The sequence below is a fragment of the Choloepus didactylus genome, assembly GCF_015220235.1.
Source record: "Choloepus didactylus isolate mChoDid1 chromosome 11 unlocalized genomic scaffold, mChoDid1.pri SUPER_11_unloc2, whole genome shotgun sequence".
NCBI lineage: Eukaryota > Metazoa > Chordata > Mammalia > Pilosa > Megalonychidae > Choloepus > Choloepus didactylus.
Genome location: NW_023637579.1, coordinates 4928778 through 4944189, shown reverse-complemented (window position 1 = coordinate 4944189; position 15412 = coordinate 4928778). Strand labels below are relative to the sequence as shown.

Below are 15412 nucleotides of genomic sequence, written 5' to 3'. Positions count from 1 at the left end.
GGCATTAAGCAATATGCGCAAAGACATACGGGCAGGAGCTATCCAGGGTCCTGGAGCCATGGGTTATTGGGGAAGGAAAGGTAAATGAGAATAGCTGGGTATTGGTTATCTATTGCTGAAGAGCGAACTATCGCAAAACTAGGTAGTTTAAGATGATAGTAATCATGTGTTGTACCTCGAGAGAAAAGCAGCCCGGCAGGCACAGCTGCTGATTCTGTCACCCAGAGCATGCACAAATGGCTTCTCCACATCTGGAGTTTCTTATAATATGATGGCTGGACCAAGGGCAAGAACTGAGAGAGAGAGAGGGTGGGGGGAGAGAGGTAGGTGGAAGTTTCATCACCTGTCTATTTCATTGTGATGAAAAATCACATAATACAAAATGAACCATTTTAAAGCATACACTCCAGTGGCATTTAGTACATTGACGGTGTTGGGAAACTACCACCTCTATCTAACTCCGAAATACCTTCATCATTCCCCAAAGGAAGCCCCTTACCCATTAGCAGCCACTCTCATCCCCACCCAACCCCAGGGTCTTAGCAACCAATAATCTGCTTTCTGTATCTATGGATTTGCCTATTTTGGGCATTTCATAAAAATAGAATCCTACAATATGTGACTTTTTGTGTCTTGTTTCTTTCATTTAGCATAATGTTTTCCAGGCTCATTCATGTTGCATCATGTATCAGTCCTTCAGTCCCTTCAATGATGAATAATATTCCATTGTATGAATATACCAGATTTTGTTCATCTGTTCATCTATTGAGGGACAATTGGGTTGTTGTCACCTCTTCGCTATTGTGAATAGTGCTACTATGAACATTTGGGTACAAGTATTTGTTTGAAAACCTGTTCTCAGTTTTCTTGGGTGTATACCTAGGAGTGGAATTGCTGGGTCATATATAATTCTGCTTAATTTTTTGAGAAACCACCAAACTGTTTCCACAGTGGCTGTACCATGTTATATCCCCACCAGCAGTGTACAAGGGTTCCAATTTGTCTATATCCTTACCAATACTTGTTATTGTCTGTCTTTTTTCTTTCAGCCATTCTAGTGGGTATGAATTAATTTCTTATTGTGGTTTTGGTGATTTGCATTTCCCTAAGAGAATATTTTCATTGACTTGTTGGTCATTCGTATATCTTCTTTAGAGAAATGTCTATTCGTGTCCTTTGCCTATTTTTCAATTGCACTGTTCATCTTTTTGTTCTTGAGTTATAGGAGTTCTTTATATATTCTTCATACAAGTCCCTTATCAGATATATGATTTGCAAATATTTTCTCCCATTTTGTAGTTTATCTTTTCACTTTCATGAATGTCTCCTTTAATGCACAAAAGTTTTGATCTTGATGAAGTCTGATTTATCTATTTTTCCTTTTTTGCTCATGCTTTTGATGTCAAATCTAAAAATCTGTTGTCATATCCGAGGGAATGAAGATTTGCTACTATGTTTTCTTCAAAGATTTTGAGAGTTTTAGCTCTGACATTTAGATCTTTGATCCATTTTGAATTAATTTCTGTAAAAGGGGGGAAAGTTCTGACTTGATTCTTTTGCATGTGGAAGTGCAGTTTTCCCAGCACCAGATGAAGAGACTCTGTTTTCCCCATTGTATGGGCATGGCATCCCTGTCAAACATCAGTTGACCATAGAAATACGAGTTTAATTCTGGACTCTCAAATCAATTCCATTGGTCTAGATGATGATCCTTATGCTCGTACCACACTGTTATGATTACTGTAGTTTGGTAGTAAGTTTTGAAATAGGGAAGCATGAGTCCTCCAACTTTGCTCTTTTTCAATTTTGTTTGGGCAATTTGGGGTCCCTTGCCATTTCATATGAATTTTAGGATTGGTTTTTCCATTTCTGCAAAAAGAAAAAAAAAATGTTGCTGGGATTTTGATAGGGATTTCATTGAACCTGTAGATCATCTTGGGTAATATTGACATCTTAACATAATAAGTGTTCCAATCCTGAACACAGAATGTCTTTCCATTTATTTAGGTCTTCTTTAATTTCTTTCAGCAATGTTTTATAGTTTTTAGTGTATAAGTCCTGCACCTCGTTGGTTAAATGGATCTCTAAGTAGTTTATTCTTTTTGATGCTGAAGTAAGTTTGGAATTGTTTTCTTAATTTCTTTTTGGATTGTTCATTGCCAATGCAAAAAAATCCAACATATTTTTGTACTTTTATCTTGTATCCTGAAACTTCACTGAATTCATTTCTTAGCTCTGAGAGGTGGTTTTGTGGATTCTTTAGGATTTTCTGATCATACAGTCATGTCATCTATGACTAGAGATAGTTTTACTTCTTCCTTTCCAGTTTGGATGTCTTTTCTTTCCCTTTCTTGCCTGATTGCTCTGGGTAGAACGTCTATTACAATGTTAAATGGAAGTGGCAAAAGTTAGCATCCTTGCCTTCTTCCTGATTTCACATCACCATTGAATATAATGTTAGCCGTGAGTTTTTCACATATGCCCTTCACCAAGTTAAGGAAGTTCCCTTCTATTCCTAGTTTGTTGAGTGTTTTTATCATGAAAGGGTGTTGGAGTTTATCAAAAGCCTTTTCTGCATCAATTAAGATGATCATATGGTTTTGTTCCTTCATTCTATTAATGTGGAGTTTTACATTGATTGATGTTCATATACTGAGACACCCTTGCATTCCTGGATAAACCCTCCTCAATGATTGCAAGTAATCCTTTTATGTGCTGCTGGATTTGATTTGCTAATATTTTGTTGAGATTTTTGCATCTACATTCATAATGGATATCGGTCTGTAGTTTTCTTTTCTTGCAGTGTCTTTGTCTGGCTTTGGTATCATAGTAATACAGGCTTCATGAAGTGTATTAAAAAGTTTTCCTTCTTCTTCTATTTTTTGGAAGAGATTGAAAAGTATTGGTGCTAATTCTTTTTTAAACATTTGGTAGAATTCACCAGTGAAACCACGTGGTCTTGGGCTTTTCTTTGTTGGGAAGTTTCTGATGACAGATTCAGTTTATTTTCTTGTTAAAGGTCTGTTGAGATTTTCTATTTCTTCTTGCATCAGTTTAGGTCATTTGTATGCTTGTAGCAATTTGTCCATTTCATCTAAGTGTCCTCATTTGTTGGCATATAATTGTTCATAATACCCTCTTATAATGCTTTTATTTTTGTTGGCAGTCATGTCCCCACTTGCATTCCTGATGTTAGTTGTTTGTGTCTTCTCTCTCTTTTTCTTTATCAGTCTGGCTAAAGACTTGTCAATTTTATTGATCGTTTCAAAAAACCAACTTTTGGTTTTGTTGATTCTCTCTATTGTTTTTCTGTTCTCCAGTTCATTTATCTCCACTCTCATCTTTACTATTTCCTCCTTTATACTAACTTTGGATTTAGTTTGTTCTTGTTCTAGTTTCTTTAGGTGTTAGGTTAGCTTACTGATTTGTGATCTTTTTTTTTTTAATGTAGGCTTTTAGAGGTTTAAATTTCCCTCTGAGCACTGCCATAGTTTTCATACGTTGCATTTTCATACTTGTTCATCTCAAGATATTTCCTAATTTTCTTTGTGATTTCTTCTTTGGCACATTGTTTATTTAATAATATGTTGTTTAATTTCCACATATTTGTAAATTTCCCAGTTTTCCTTCTGCCATTGATTCCTAGCTTTATTCCATTGTGGTCTGAGAAGATACTTGGTATGATTACAACATTTCAAAATTTATTGAGGCTTGATTTGTGGCTTAACATATGGTCTATCCTGGAAAATGTTCCATGTGCACTTAAGAGAACTGTGTTTTCTGCTACTGTTGGGTGGAGTGTTTTATATATGTCCATTAGGTCTAATTGTTTAATAGTGTTGTTCAAGCCCTCTGTGTCCTTATTGATCTTCTGCATAGATGTTCTATCAATTATTGAAAGTGGTGTATTGAAGTCTCCAACTATTATTGTAGATCCATCTGCTTACACGGAATCTTCCCCCTTTTTACTTTCAACCTCTTTTGTCTTTGTGCCTAAAGTGAGGCTCCTGTAAACAGCGTAAAGATGGATCATGGTTTTTCATCCAATCCACCAGCCTTTGCCTTTTACTAGACTAATTTAATTATTGCCATGTAAGGTAATAACCGAGAAGGGTTGATTCTGAGAGTTTTTGTTCATTTTCTCAGCGTTTTGGTGGAGGCGCTCCCTGCTCCATCCCTCACTGATGACACTGTGTCACCTTTTAAGACCTAGTCTTGGAGGCCAGGCAGGGCCACTTCCAGAACATTCTACTGGTCGAGGCCGTTACCAAGGTCCACCCACAGGCCCCTCCACTCGATGGGGTACAGAGGTTGCTCTGTGAGATGAACGTGGAGGATGGTATGTGTATTGATATGGCTAGCTCTGGAAAGTGCCACCAACCTCAGGTGGGCTGGTGAAGACCTGGGAAAGAAGTTCTGCTGTAAAAAAGCTGCTTGGCTACAGGGGTGGGGTTGGGGGAAGGCAGGTTGCTTTGGAAAAATCCTGCTAGAGGGACCATGCAGTCCTGAAGGGGATCTCCTGGCTTCCCCATCATCACTTCCTACTTACAACTCCCACTGGCTCTGTCTTCAACCCAAATCCAGAATCCAGCCCTGTACCCCCAGTTATTAAGCTGCCATCCTAACTTCCTGAGTGATGGCAGGGGCTCTCACACAGTCACGCTGATCCTTTCCTGGTGCCCGAGTCAGATTCCCAACTCTCCCAGAGTCCCCCAGCCTCTGGCTGTGTCTTCTCCATCAGCCTCTCTATTCTCCCTTTCGCCCCCATCTCCAGCCCTGCCAACCTCCTTGCTGTTTCTGCAACACACACTTGCCAGTACCCTCTGCCTGAGATGCTCTCTCCCCTGCCATCTCCACGGCTCACTTGAGGTTTTCTTCAGGTTTCTGTTCTGAATGCCACCTATCACCTTGTATGACACAGCCCACCCTTGCCCACAGCTGGCCCTCCCAGTGTCCTCACTCTGCTTCATATCTCACCACCTGCTCTGTGGGTGATTTTCTGTATGTGAGAGTCTGCCTCCCTGCTAGATGGTGAGCTCTGTGAGCTCCTGCATGCCTTGCAGGCGCTCAGTCACAATGCATGGGGTGAACAAATGGCCTTGCTCAGGCCAACAGCCAGAATGCACAGGAAGCAAGGAACTCAAGAGCTGTCTGAAAAGAGATGCACAGGCCCCTGGGGTCGGCTGGAGTGTGGGGAGGAGGCCAGATGATGAAGGAGATGCCTAATGTGGAGTTAAGCACTGGAAGGAGAGTCAGTGGGACCTGACTCCAGACTGGGGTCGCGTCAAGGACCGGAGCTCCTTGGATATCAGGGGTCATGGCCACGCCATGTCCTTTAGAGGTGAGCACACCAAGGGCGATGGATTCCAGGTGGAAGTCCAGCTTGGAGCCTGGGATGGGTCCCTGGGGCAGAGCACAGAGAGGAGGGAGCATGTCAGGGGTCCCTTGTGTAGGAAGAAACTGGAACAGAGAGAGGAAAGCTTCCAGAGTTGACTTTGGAGTGACCTTCAATGACAACTCACTCATTTCTCGGCGTGTCAGCATCTGGGCCCATGAAGTGGGACTGTAACTGCAGCTGAGCCCACTTCACACAGCAGGCTGCATGGCATCAATCACACAGCACCTTCCCCGTGGAGACGTGGTGGCAGGGAGGGCAGTTACGCCAGCACGTGACATGGTCCTTGTTCTGGCGTGGTCAGTGGGGCGAAGTGGTGGAGAGGTGGCCAGTGTGTATACCGTGGCCATGAGCTCCTGGTTCCAGTGCCACGGTGCAGGAGGGCTGCCTGGGGCTTTCCTTTCCTCCTGAACAAGAAGGAAACGGGAGGGATTTTGAGATGGCAGGAAGCCTGTCCCCATTGGAGAGGGCTGCCCCACTCAGATAGCGGAGGGAAGACATGTTGGAGGACGGCTTATCTAGACGTGGGAAGGACGTGAGGATTCCCAGAAGGTCCTGCCGTCATCCTGGGAGACGCTGGTGGGGTGCATCGGGCTGCCACTCATCAGCACCCCAGCTTCACGGATGCTCAGTGGAAATGGGGACAGGAAGGACGGGGTGGAGGCCTGGCTGCAGGCTGGGATAATGCTAGCTCCAAGAGTCACATAAGCGTTCACAGCTAATGTAAGTGCTTCATTCCACGAACCAGGGGGGAGAGTTGAGCTTGCTCCGGAGCCCACTTTGAAAGCGGAGCTGGGGTGCGAGTTCGGCTCTGGGCTCTGCCGGCAGCTAGCTGTCTGTTCTTCTGTCCCTCACACTGGTGTTTAATTCACACGTTGCCTGCTGGGGCTAGGCCAGAGGACGTGGCCAGCTCCCTTTGGAGAAACGCCGGCTTGTGGGATTGGACCAACACGCACGGAAAGGCACACGCTGGTGACAGCTCCTAGGATTTATTATACCTGAATTAATACTGGCATCCCATGTCTCCTTTCCAGAAGATATTGGTGGTGCTGGAGAAGTTAGACCATCCATCCATGTAGACAGGGCATTTTCTCCAGAAAAACCCATTGTTTGGAGAATGGATATTTCCCAGATCATAAATAATGGCCAAGGGAGGGGTGGGGGGATGAGAACCCTAACCTCTGCCTTCAGGGAGTGAGGCTACGATGCTGTAATAGGCAGCTGTGCAGCCCTCTCCTTACCTGTCAGACCCCCACCAGGCCACCGGGTTTCAGACTTGGCTGCTGATTAAAGCCACCTGGGGAGAGGTTAAAAAAAAAAAAAAAAAAAAAAAAGAATCCTGAGGCCTGGGCCCCACCCCCCAAGATTCTGATCTAATTGCTCTGGGTTGTGACCTGAGCTCAGGGGACTCTTAAAATATCCTCAGGTGATTTAGGAGTTTGTGATATTCTCACAAACATTGAGGACAAACAAGTTAGCAGGCTGAGCTCTCAGGGTTGGGACTGGCCCTTGTGAAGCTTGTTACTGCAAAGACGAGGTTGAGCCTCCTTATAATTGTGCCTGAGTCTCCCCCAGAGAACCTCTTTTGTTGCTCAGATGTGGCCTCTCTCTCTAACTAAGCCAACTCAGCAGGTGATCTCACTGCCCTCCCCACTATGTAGGACCTGACTCCCAGGAGTGTAAATCTCCCTGGCAACACAGGATATGACTCCCGGGGATGAGCCTGGACCTGGCATCATGGGATTGAGAACATCTTCTTGACCAAAGAGGGGAAATGAAATGAAACAATATAAATTTTCAGTGGCTGAGAGATTGCAAATGGAGTTGAGAGGTCACTCTGCTGGGCATTCTTATGCACTATATAGATAACACTTTTTAGGTTTTAATGCATTGGAATAGCTAGAATGAAATACCTGAAACTGCCAAACTACAATCCAGTAGCCTTGATTCTTGGAGATGATTGTATAACTATGTAGCTTACAAGGGCTGACAGTGTGATTGTGAAAACCTTGTGGATCACACTCCCTTTATCCAGTGTATGGGTGGATGAGTAGAAAAATGGGGAGAAAAACTAAATGACAAATAGGGAGGGATGGGGGGATGGAATGTTCTAAGTGTTCTTTTTTACTTTTATTTTTATTTCTTTTGGAATAAGGATAATGTTCAAAAATTGATTCTGGTGATGAATGCACAACTATATGATGATACTGTGAACAACTGATTGTACACTGTGGATGATTGTAGGGTATGTGAATATACCTCAGTAAAACCGTATTATACATATATATATATATATCCCCATGTGAGTCTCAGGTGTTGAGAACCAAAGCCCTGGGCGATCTCCAAAGATGCTTCCACCAGGGATAGAGCTTGTAGGGTGATCTTGAGGAAATCGGGGCCCATTCCCGAGCCTCAGTCTCCCTACCTGTAATGAGGGTCCCGGACCAGATAGTCCTGTTCGGCCCAGGGTCCTGAAGCATCCCGCCGACAGAGAGACAGACAGATGTCTCAAGCCCTGTCTGGGCTCTCCAGGCCCTCCCAGGTCATGGACCTGCCAGTTCCTCCAAGGCCCGGGGTGGGCCTGGGTCAGAGCCGCCCTGAGTCCCGAGCAGAGATTGCTCAAAGGGAGCCCATAGCTCAGGGTTCCGAGTGCTGGGCCAACCAGCAAGCAGTGAGTAGGAGGTCTCTGGGTCTCACCAGCCACACAGGAAGGGCCCTTTCTGGGCTCTGGATCACTCCTGAAGCCCTGGTCCTGGGGGCAGGGTTCAGGGGCCTTGCTGGAGTGCAGGGGAGCCAGCTGAGGACTTTGTCTCCTCCAGGAAAACCCTCCAAGGAGCAAGAGAACTTTCCTGGACGGGAAGCTTGAGCACGGTTGTCTGCTGGTACAATGAAGTCTGAGATGTCTCAGGGACCCTTTCTGGGCCTCTGTGTGTTCCCCTTCAAAGGGGAAGAAGGCCCTTCCTTTCTTGCTTTCCCTGCAAGGTGGTGTGAAGGTCAGATGAGACACAGAGGACTGTCTCATGGGGGAAAGGCATCTGCTTCTGTTATTGTGTGAGTTTGCATGCTCAACAGCCTAGTGAGCCAAGCGTGTGGGCCCTGTGTGGGGTCAGGAGAGCGCTGGGAGGATAGAAGATGGGGCTTGTGTCCCATCCACAGGCTCCCAGGCTCTGAGTCCAAGAGTGTCCAAAGAGCTATGGACTCAGGCTGCGACCAGCCACTGAGAAGGGCCTCCAACATGGTGGGATGGGACTTCCCTCCAAGACAGGGCCTGGGCTGAGTAGATGGAATGACAAACCCTTCTTGGCTCAGTGTGCTCCACAGCCCTGGGGATCTGTGGTGGTTTGAAGCTTCATGTACCACCCCCAGAAAAACGTGTTCTTAAACCTACTCCATTAGTGTTGGTGTGGGCCCATTGGAAGTAGGACTTTTTGATGGGGTTACTTCAGTTAAGGTGTGACACACCTCAGTCACAATGGGCCATAATCCTATTACTGGAGGCCTTTATCAGAGAATAAAATTCAGACACACAGAGAGAGAAAGCCACAGAAGGAACAGCTAGAAGCTGAACGTCTGTGGAACCTGGAAGAGAACGGAGAGCCCAGGACAGGCTGCCATATGCATTGCCATTGACAAGTATACCATATGCATTGCCAGTATCACCAGCAGCCAGCCCAGAATGCCACAGTCTTTTTTCCCGTTTTGGTTTGCTCAAGCTGACGAAAGGCAATAAACCAGAAATGGATTGGCTTTTAAGAATGGGGATTTATTAGCTTACAAGTTTGCAGTGCTAAGGCCATGAACATGTCCAAATTAAGATGATACCTCCTCCGAAGAAAGGCTGCTGGCATCTGGGCTCCTCTGTCACATGGCCAGGCACATGGTGACGTCTGCTGGTCCTTCTCTCCCGGGTTTTGTTGCTTTAGGTTCTGGCTTCTCTGTTTGTGGCTTTTTCTCTAAATTTCTCTGGGTGTTTCTCTCAGCTTCTCTGGGGCTTTTTCTGTGAGCTTCCCTTAATTTCATCTCTTAGCTTCTGTATGTTTTTTATCCTCTTATAAAGTACTCCAGTGTTCTAGTTTGCTAATGCTGCCAGAATGCAAAACACCAGAGATGGATTGGCTTTTATAAAAGGGGGTTTATTTGGTTACACAGTTACAGTCTTAAGGCCATAAAGTGTCCAAGGTAACACATCAGCATGTGGCTGGCGTCTGCTCCAAAGTTCTGGTTTCAAAATGCCTTTCTCCCAGGACGTTCCTTTCTAGGCTGCAGATCCCCAAAAATGTCTCTCTTAGTTGCACCTGGGGTATTTGCCCTCTCTTAGCTTCTCTGGAGCAAGAGTCTGCTTTCAGCAGCTGTCTTCAAACTGTCTCTCATCTGCAGCTCCTGTGCTTTCTTCAAAGTGTCCGTCTTGGCTGTAGCTCCTCCTCAAAACATCACTCTCAGCTGCACTGAGTTCCTTCTGCTTGTCAGCTCATATATGGCTCCAGTGATTTAATTTAGACCCACCCTGAATGGGTGGGGCCACACCGAGTCATCACCCACAGCTGGGTGGGGCACATCTCCACAGAAACACTCAAAGAATTGCAATCTAATCAACACTGATAACCTCTGTCCACACAAGGTTACATCAATGATAATGGCATCTAGTAAGGGGATTAAAACCCAACTTGAATGAGGTGGTCACATCTCAACTGAAATAACGTAACCGAAAGGTCCGACCCACAATAGCTCTACACCCACAGGAATGGATTAACTGAAGAACATTCTTTTCTAGGGTTACCTTATGCCTACAAACCATCACATTTCCTAACCTCAAAATCATGAGCATTAAATTCCCATTATTTAAACTGCCCCTTTTTGTGGGATTTGCTTGAGCAGCCGAAGGAAACCAAACCAGGATCAAAACTATTGGTCTTCAAACTTACACATATGCATTGCCTCCGTCTTAGATCCCCAGGACCACATAACAAAGCCCCACAAACGGGGTGGCTTAAAACCACAGAAATGTATTCTCTCAGAGTTCTGAAGGCTGAAAGTCCACAATTCAATCCAGAACATCTTCTAAAAGAGTTTTTTAAAGTATTGTACCACTGCTCATTTTTAAGTTGCCATCTAAACATGAATTGTAAAAGATGTACTTTTTAGCATAACTGCAATGTTGATTTAAAAAAGAAAAAAAAAGTAAAAAAAAAAACAAGGAAAAAAATATGTAGTGCCCCCTTGAGGAGGCTGTGGAGAATGCAGGGGTATTGGTGTACCCCGCCTCGATGGTTGCTAACATGACCACAGACATAGGGGACTGGTGGTTTGATGGGTTGAGCCCTCTACCATAGGTTTTACCCTTGGGAAGACGGTTGCTGCAAAGGAGAAGCTAGGCCTCCCTATAATTGTGCCTAAGAGCCTTCTGCCGAATGCCTCTTTGTTGCTCAGATGTGGCCCTCTCTCTCTGGCTAAGCCAACTTGAAAGGTGAAATCACTGCCCTCCCCCCTACGTGGGATCAGACACCCAGGGGAGTGAATCTCCCTGGCAACGTGGAATATGACTCCCGGGGAGGAATGTAGACCCGGCATCGTGGGACAGAGAACATCTTCTTGACCAAAAGGGGGATGTGAAAGGAAATGAAATAAGCTTCAGTGGCAGAGAGATTCCAAAAGGAGCCGAGAAGTCACTCTGGTGGGCACTCTTACGCACACTTTAGACAACCTTTTTTAGGTTCTAAAGAATTGGGGTAGCTGGTGATGGATACCTGAAACTATCAAACTACAACCCAGAACCCATGAATCTCAAAGACAATTGTATAATAATGTAGCTTATGAGGGGTGACAATGGGATTGGGAAAGCCATAAGGACCACACTCCCCTTTGTCTAGTTTATGGATGGATGAGGAGAAAAATAGGGGAAGGAAACAAACAAACAAACAGACAAAGGTACCCAGTGTTCTTTTTTACTTCAATTGCTCTTTTTCACTTTAATTATTATTCTTGTTATTTTTGTGTGTGTGCTAATGAAGGTGTCAGGGATTGATTTAGGTGATGAATGTACAACTAAGTAATGGTACTGTGAACAATCGAATGTACGATTTGTTTTGTATGACTGCGTGGTATGTGAATATATCTCAATAAAATGAAGATAAAAAAAATTCTTAGATCGCTCGGTGTAAATAACATAGCAATTTGATAATCACCATGAGCCACTGAAAATCTAAAGTAACAGTCAGAAATTTCACATTTTCTATTTTCTGGTGCTCTTATTTCCATTCATCTTATCCACTCTGGTTAATCATCCTATATTCATCTGTGCAACAGGAATAAGTAGATAAACTGAAAATGAACTTTGTTATATCATGTGTCAATAAGGGTTAAGTATTTTAAAATGTCTTTTGGGTTATTATAATTAGTAGTAACACATTATAAAGCAAAATGTCATAAAGATATCAGATTTTGATCATTGTCAAACAAAGTAAACTGTTACTTGAAATTATTTTGTAGTGAGATGGATATTGCTGATGTTTTCCAAATCAACTAGAAATAGCCATCCTGATCTTTTATGAAATTACAGCTTAATTGAGATATAATTCACATACCATAAAATTCATCCTTTTGAAGTCTACAGTTCAGTGGTTCTTAGTATATTCACAGAATTGTACAACCATCACCACTATTTAATTTCAGAACATTCTTATCACCCCCAAAAGAAACTCTATACTCATTAAGACACACCCCATTCTTTTCCTCACCCTGAGCCCCTGACAACCATTGATCTATAAAAGTCATATAAATGCAAGCATACAACACATGACCTGTTGGGTCTGGCTTCTTTCCCTTAGCAGGATGTCTTCAAGGTTCATCCACGTTGTTGCATGTATCAGAATTTCATCCCTTTTTATAGCTGAATAATATTCCACTGTGTGGATTTATCACATTTGTTTATCCATTCATCAGCTGATGGACATTTGACTTTCACTTTACACTTCTCACTCTTCAGCTGTTATGAATAATGCTTCTTTTTGTGTGGACACATGTTTTCAGTTCTCTTGGTTATATACCTAGGAATGGAATTACTGGATCACATATAACTCTACATTTACATTTTGAGGAAATGCCAAATTGTTCTCCAAAGTGGACGCTCCATTTTACATTCCCACCAACAGTGTATGAAGGTTCCAATTTCTCCATATCCTGGACAATATTTGTTATGGTCTATCTTTATCTTTTATCCATCACAGTTGGTGTGAGCTAGCGTCTCATTGTAGTTTTGATTTTCACTTCCCTGATGACTAATGATGTTGAATATGTTTTCCTGTCCTTATTGGTCATTTGTATATCTTCCTTCCAAAAACGTCTATTCAGCTTCTTGGCACATTTTTTAATTATTAGTCTTTATTTTTGATTGTAAGAATTCTTTATATATTCTGCATACAAGTACCTTATGTATGAATTGCAAACATTTTGTCTTATTTCATGGGTTGTCTTTTCACTTTATTGAATTGTAATCACTTTCTTGAATCCTTTGAATCATAAAGTTTTTCATTTTGGTGAATGTTCTAGTTTGCTAATGCTGTCAGGATGCAAAACACCAGAGTTGGATTCGCTTTTATAAAAGGTTTATTTGGTTACACAGTTACAGTCTTAAGGCCATAAAGTGTCCAAGATAACACATCAGCAATCAGGTACCTTCACTGGAGGATGGCCAATGGCGTCCAGAAAACCTCTGTTAGCTGGGAAGCCACGTGGCTGGCATCTGCTCCAAAGTTCTGGTTTCAAAATGGCTTTCTCCCAGGACGTTCCTCTCTAGGCTGCAGTTCCTCAAAAATGTCACTCTTAGTTGCACTTGGGATGTTTGTCCTCTCTTAGCTTCTCCAGAGCAATAGTGTGCTTTCAACAGCCATCTTCAAACTGTCTCTCATCTGCAGCTCCTGTGCTTTCTTCAAAGTGTCCCTCTTGGCTGTAGCAGCTTGCTCCTTCTGTCTGATCTTATATAGTGCTCCAGTAATTTAATTCAGACCCACTCTGAATGGGCAGACCAACACCTCCATGGAAATTATCCAATCAGAATCATCACACACAGTTGGGTGGGACGCATCTCCATGGAAACACTCAAAGAATTATAATCTAATTAACACTGATAGTCTGCCCACACAAGATTACATCAAAGATAATGGCCTTTGGGGGACATAATACATTCAAACTGGCACATTCCACCCCCTGGACCCCAAAATGACATTATCTTTCCATATACAAAATACATTCATCCCACAACATCACAGAAATGTAAATCATTTCAGTAACAATAGTTAAGTACAAGATTCCATCAAAATCAATTATAGGATTGGTCAGTCCTAAGGCATAATTCCCCTTTAGCTGTGAATCTGTGAACTTAGAACAAGTTATGTGCTTCCAATATACAAAGGAGGGACATTCATAGGATAAACATTCCCATTGCCATAAGGAGAAATTGAAAGGAAAACAGGGTTCACAGGACCAAAACAGTTCCTAAAACCCACAGGACAAACTTCATTAGATTTCAAAGTCTGAGAGTCATTAACAGAACAACGTTGCATCCTTGGGGCTTGAGAGAGTGGGAGTCTAACCCTTCCTAAGGGCCTTTGTGGCAGCCCTTTCCTCTCCAAATGCTGGGATGAGTTCTCCAACATATCCACACATTGGGGAGACCACCTTCTCGGCCTCACCCTCCTCAAACATCGGGGCAGCACCTGGATTCCCTTTCATCTCCAGGGCACATGCTCAACCCCTTCAGAACAGTGGGGTGGCAGCCAGGATCTCCCCAATTCCCTGGGAATGTGCTCCACCCTCTTTGGGACCTGGGGTGGCAAAACTCTTCCAGAGCATCGAGGCGGAATGCCCACCCTTGACCTCCAGGGCAAACTCACCTTTCCATGCATGTGGGCCTCTCCACTCTCCCATTCCAAGGCCTCTTGACTCCAGACCTCAACCTCCATGGCTCTGTCTTTGAAGAAATTTTTCCTTCAGTTTGTTCCTTGTCTGTCTCCTCCAGTCCAGACCGGCAATGGCTCTGTCTATAAAGATCTCACAAAAATTCTGTTGGCTTTGCATGAAGCACACAGGGGTCAAAGCCATCAGACAGTAGGACTTTTCACAAATCCTTTCTGCTTAACTCCTTTTCCAATCTTGGCTTGTACTGAAATGGCGTCTGGGTTCCATATTTGGTTACAACCTCATGTTGGGCTGTAGGTTCTGGGATTCCACCCCCTGGAAGCCTGTAATTTTCCAAGCCATCAGCTTCTGGTTTCTTTGAACCTAAGAGTTCAGTTCTAAGTTTATTCTCTCTCTGCTCACATTTTACTATAAGATGCAAGGAGAAGCCAGGGTACATCCTCCACACATAGTCTGGGGATCTCCTCAGCTAAGTATTCCAGGTTGTCTCTTTCAAATTCTTCCTTCCTTCTGGCACCAGGAATCAATTTTGCCTAATTCTCTGCCACTTTAAAACAAATATCACCTTTCTTTCAGTTCACAACAACACATTCATCGTTTCTGTTCAAGTCCTCATCAGAAGTATCTTTAGAGTCCATATTTCCACAAACAGTCTCTTCAAAGCAGTTTAGGCTTTTTCTATCAAGCTCCTCACAATTCTTCCAGAATCTTCCCCTTATCCATTTAAAAAGCTGTTCCAACATATTTGGTATTTGCAAACTCAGCAGCACCCCACTCCTGGTACCAAAATGTGTTCTAGTTTGCTAGTGCTGCCAGATGCAAAACCCCAGAGATGAATTGGCTATTATAAAAAGGGGTTTATTTGGTTACACAGTTACAGTCTTAAGGCCATAAAGTGTCCAAGGTAACACATCAACAATCCAGTGCCTTCGCTGGAGGATGGCCAATGGTGTCCGGAAAACCTCTGTTAGCTTGGAAGGCACGTGGATGGCATCTGCTCTAGAGTTCTGCTTTCAAAATGGCTTTCTTGGCACACGCGCAGACAGCGGATGTGCTTAGCCGAGACTTGTGAGGCGCCTGTCACGTGAGCCGCGCGCCCGCTCC

General features: G+C 43.6%; 1 protein-coding gene across 3 annotated transcripts in view; it reads left to right on the top strand.

The window, feature by feature from the left end:
• WNT3A (Wnt family member 3A) overlaps window positions 1–15412 on the top strand; it is a 73273-nt gene that overhangs the window by 23637 nt on the left and 34224 nt on the right. The window lies entirely within an intron of this gene.